Source organism: Numida meleagris, chromosome 26 (genome assembly GCF_002078875.1).
Source record: "Numida meleagris isolate 19003 breed g44 Domestic line chromosome 26, NumMel1.0, whole genome shotgun sequence".
NCBI lineage: Eukaryota > Metazoa > Chordata > Aves > Galliformes > Numididae > Numida > Numida meleagris.
Window position 1 is genome coordinate 2,364,694 of NC_034434.1, and position 5,148 is coordinate 2,369,841.

General features: G+C 56.3%; 1 long non-coding RNA gene across 1 annotated transcript in view; it reads left to right on the forward strand.

Moving 5' to 3' along the window:
• LOC110388527 overlaps positions 684-5,148 on the forward strand; it is a 17,736-nt gene continuing 13,271 nt past the window's right edge. Inside the window, exon 1 of the long non-coding RNA XR_002432899.1 lies at positions 684-1,170. This is a non-coding gene — a long non-coding RNA (uncharacterized LOC110388527). The remainder of the gene's footprint in view (positions 1,171-5,148) is intronic.

Consider the following 5,148-nt stretch of genomic DNA (forward strand, 5'->3'; position numbering starts at 1 on the left):
TCGGATGCGATGGGGCCGAGCTCGGACTGCAGGGCCCTCCCCGCGCTGCTCGGCCCGGCTCCGCGCTCCCTTTCCTGGGATTCTGTTGCCCTCTAGCGGGTTCCGAGCTGAAGGTGGGTGGGGGGGGGGTTGTGCTCAGCAGGGCTGGGGGCTCAGCTCTGCCCGGCACGGGCAGGGAGCAAAAAGGAGCGGGCAGAGGTTCCTGTAGCATCCCTGCTCCCTCCGGCTGCTTTCTGTTCTTCCTACGGCGGCTTTCTATTGATGCAGCTTATTTTTGGAAGCGTTTTGAGGCAGGCATTACCAGCCTCAGCAGAACTAAGGATAGATTGGAAAGACGCAGGGAAAAAAAAAAAAAAAAAAAGGCCATAAAGGGCAGAAGATATTTTTAAGCAGAAAGGGTGTGGTGACCTGAAGCACAGATACAGGATGGGAAGGGGGAGAAGCTGCTGCTGGTGCATCGCAGTTGGCAGCAGGTAGGAAGGGGTTTGCAAGCACCCATGCATGCAGGCAGCAGAGCTGGGGGGGGCCTGGGGGGCCACAGTGCTGCTCCTGCAAAACCTGAGCAGCTGCACGTCAAGCGGAATTGTCAGGAACGTGAGTGCCAAAGACTGGAAAAGAAAAAAAAAATTAAAAAAAAAAAAAACCCACAAAACCAAGCCCGCTGTGAGCATGAAAATGCTCTAGGAGAGACAGCAAAGAGCGTGAGGTCAGAGAGAGCGGCTTATGCAAAGGCTTGAAAGAAGCAAGGGAGCGTAGCGAGAGTGGGAGCCCAGCCTTCAGCCGCCTGACAGCTGGTCGGGGAGGAAGGAAATGAATTCAGGTGTTGATTAAGAGGGATCCACAGCTGAAGATGCTGCGCTTCCCCCGCTGCAGCCCTTTCCCCTTCCAGATGCTCTGGGAGAGAGGCTGCCGTCCTTGTTTTGATTTCGCAGCCCCAAGGTTATTTGGCCGCAGCGGCGATGGGAGCTCAGCTCCTCCAGGACGCGGCTCAGTGCTCTGCCTCCTCCCGGAGCCTCTCTGCCTTCAGCAGGCGGGTGCTGTCTGCACCCAGCAAGAAGAGAAAGGTGGTTCAGGAGTCCTCTGCCCCTCTGCGTTTCTGCAGATCGCTTTGGGGTTTGGCATCTGGTGGTGAAGCCGGGGGAGCGGCAAAGTCATCGGTGCGCATGCAAGGTGAGATTTCCCCGGTGAAGCCCTCCCAGCTGGGTGGGAGCTGTCTGTCTGCAGCTCCTGAGCTCCAAAGCGCAGTTTGGTTTTACAGCTGGAGGGACCGGGCTGCTTTGGCACTGACTGAAATGTAAAAGAACGTCGCTCCTGGGAAATCCCACTGCAAACGACCCTCGCTTTGCCTTCCTGCAGCTCTCAGCTCCGTTCCCCGCTGCGCGCACGGGTCTTTCCCTCTCCCAGCAATGAGGAACGGTTTCCAAAGCATGTCACTTAATTGCAGCACGTTTGCCAAGTGCTGAGACCTCCTGGCCGAGGCTGCGAGCGCCCGCCTGGATGTGTAATGGGAAAACAAATTAAAAGGTTCCTCCTCCCTTCCTTTTCGCTGCGCTACCTGCAGGCAGCGGGCTTTTCTGAGGGAACGGGGAGATGGTTTGGTGTTTGCAATAAATAGAGCCACCTGGGGTTTGTGCAAAGCCGCAGCCAAACAAGTGGGGCTGATGATGCTGCGCCTGAGAGGCTTTTGAGGGTGATGCCAAGGGGGATACAGCCCCAGTGTGTAACAGGAGGAGAGATCCTGGGCCAAATCCTGCCCGTGAGAGGGGCTGGGAGGGAGCGAGGAGGCTGCAAGCCCTTCTGCCTTGTGACTGCAGAGGGAGGCAGGGAGCTGCTCTGGGCCAAGTCCCCAAAATGTGCTGTGCTTGGAAGGAGAGAAGCAGCTGCTGCCCCAAATCTGCAAGCAAACAGTGTGCTAGTCCAGGGCAACCCGGTGAACCCCACAGCTGGGAACGTGTGCACCAGGCAGATGGCTCTGTTTTGCTGTGCTACGGAGGGGTCTGACGATTTTCCATCCCTGTCTGCATTGGCTTGTTTGGTTTCTCAGTCCAAGCAAACAGGAGAGAAAAGGAGTTGGCTGTGGCTGAAGGAGGAATTGGAAATGCTGGTCCCTGTTTGCCTGGCGCGCTGGGGGTACCCAAGTGATGGCTTGGAGGGACGATGTCCCCAGTGCCCTGCCTGCCCCCAGAGCTGGATATGCTTCATAAACATAACAGAGGAGACAACGGGACCCTCTCTGGGAAAAGAAATAATCCAGGGGAAAACAAAGCAGTGCTATAGGAACTCGTGTGAAGCCGGGAGAGGGGCTCCCGCAGCTCATTGCTTTCCCACAGCAAACTATTTCCCAACTCCCCGCAGGCTTTGCTGCCTGGTTTTCTCAAGAGGTTCCTCTCTCCCGGCCTTGTTTTTGGAGAGGGTGAGGGTTGGTTGATGTTTTGCATCCATCCTTCAGCCCAGCATGCAGCCTTCCTCCAGCCACGAGCCGCCCTTCCCTGCGCTCTGGCTGCAGCGTGCGCGATTTCTCTTGGAGCGAAGCTTTCATTTCACAGCACATCCCTCTGTAGGAAAGCAGAGCACACACAGGACGGGGAAGCAGGGGATGACAGGTGCTTCTCCTGCCCGTCCAGGTGATGCAGGTGTCCCTGCTGGGTGCTGTGTTGTTTGCATCTCGCACAGCTCCTTCCATCCGAGGAGGACGGAGCTTTGCAGCTCGCCGGTGCTGGGCTCAGCGGGTGCTGCCAAAGGGCAATGATGCCACGTTTCCCATCCATGATGGGGATGAAAGGGTCCCCCCCGTCCCAGTGATGTTTGAGTGGGTCATGCCCCCTAGTTATTTTGGTCCTATTGTTGTAAAAAGGCACCGAGCAGTTTGTTGGCACGAAAGCTGCGTGCTTTGCAGCCGGCGGGGTTTTGTGCCCGGCGCTGTAGCGGGGCAGCGCGGAATGAAATGAAAGCGATTGGTAAAACACTGCAACGCCTCTGGCTGGGATGGAGCACTCTGCATTCCTCTGGAAAGGATGGGGAAAAAAAATCAGAGTGCAAAAAGCCCTCGGTGCTATTTTAGTCCGGACGGAGCAGAGGCTGAGATCTTCACAGCTCAGAGCTTGAGCTGAAACGAGGTAACTCGCTCTTAGCAGTGAATCTCAGTGCTTCAAAGCTCTGCTTGGCCCTGCAGGAGCTGCTCTGCGTGCACCTCCACCACTGCAGGGTTGGGAAGCTCAGGAAGAGATCTGTGCTGAGGCAGCTGGAGACGCAAACCCGACGCACTTGAACCTGGAGCACAAATGCATGCAGAAAAAAGGCTCCGTTTGCTGCGTTCCCACGTGCTCCAGCTCCATCCCCAGGGGTTTCTCCCTCCTGGGTGCTGTGCAGTGTCCATCTCTGTGCCCTGCACACTCTGCAGCTGCCAGGACCTTGTTGGTCGGGAGGAAGCCACCTTTGGCGCTCACTTCTGCCTCAGTTTCCCATTTCTGCTCCATCCATGTGATGATGGGGGTCAGCTCATTCTCTCTGGCAGATCTGCATTTACCAGCTCAATCTAGGGGCTGAGCTGCTCCTCCAAAGGCAGGGATCTGTGTTTTACCATCTGTGCCCTCCAAAAACTCAGTTTTAGGCCCTCTCCAGGTTGGAGCTGCTCGGGCTGAGCCTGATTTAGTGCCTGGGAGTGCAGCAGAGTGGAGATGCTCCCCGTCTGGGGGCTGTGCCACGGCACCGATGATGAATGGTTCTTCCCACTGGAATGGGCTGGACGAGTGTTGAGTTGGTTTTTATTTCTACCCCATGGAAAATGTTGCCCTATTGACATTAAAAAAAAAAAAAAAAGGAAGAGGGAAAAGGGGGTGGGTGAATTGGGATGAGAACTGATGGAAAGGAGGGGGGGGGGGGAACCTTGTTTTCTTTTGAAAAATGTGGGGAAAGGGCAAAGCTGCTTGGTCTCTTCTTTATTTTTCTTTCTGGAGAAATGGAAATGCTCTCTGATGGGCAGCAGGCTGCTGTGCTGATCCTGCTTCCCTGCTGCCCCAACCCAGGGCTCCGAGCGCCCCAGGGCATCCCCACACCTCCAGGTGCCCCCCAGCCCCCCCCGCAGCCCTGTGCCCTCGGGCAGGATGGGGACCCTGGCTCGAAGGCTGCAGCTTTGCATTGCATTGGAGCATGAAACAAACTGGAGGCGAGGGGCCCTCTGCTAATGCTTTACATCTGCCCAAGTGCTCAAGCACAGCAGGGCTTCTTGAGAGAGGTAATTCCTTCTATGAGAGCAGCAGACACAGCTCCTTTCAGGGCTCTCATACCCTAAAGCAGATCTGATTTTATTATTAATATTTTTTTTAATTTTGCTTTCTTGGCCAGGCTAAGAAGAAATTATCCCCAGTTCAGGGCTCTGCTGCCCAGCGTCGCTCAGGCTGAGATTGCAATGACTTTGCCAACCTGGTGACAGGGAAAGGAGCAGTGTGGTGCCCAGCTGTGCTTTCACAGACTTCTCTAACAACTCCAAATTTCATTTTAATAATAACTTTATATATATATATATATGTACTTAGCAGGCAGGTACCTCGTGGTGCGCTTCCAGCATTCACACTCCATCAGGACCCACGTCCCAGCCAAGGTGGGGGCAGCCAGCACAGCCCCCCTGAGTGCTGTGGGGTAGGAGCAGGGCTGCTTCCATCCTATGGGTCGGGTTGCCCGTGGGGGACCACCCGGGCCAGGTGCTTTGGGAACAGGATGGGTTTGGTCATCGGGTGGGGGTGTGCGGGGTGGGGGTAATGGGGCAATATGTTTCGTGGTGTGGGTGTTCATTTGGCTGGGACAACTCTGAGCTGCTCGCTGGGCTGTGGGGTCAGTCCCCCTCTCGTCTTCGTGTTGGTGGCTGCCCGTGGGGTGCTGCCCATTTGCTGTGATTTGGTGGTGGGGGGGGTGGGAAAGGGGGGGACCCGGGGAGCTCAGCTCACAGCACTGGGTGCTTCCTTTCAAAACGTGGCGTCCTGTAGCCCCATCCCCGTGAGAGCTGGGAGCACCCATTGGGTTTGGGTGGGGTCCTCCAACCCAGACGTACCAGGGGGTTACGCTGGGTTCATTCCCCAGAGCACGGCGTTGGTGGGAGGCACGAGTGAAAACACTGCAGCGATTGCTCACACCCCCACCCCCACCCCCAGG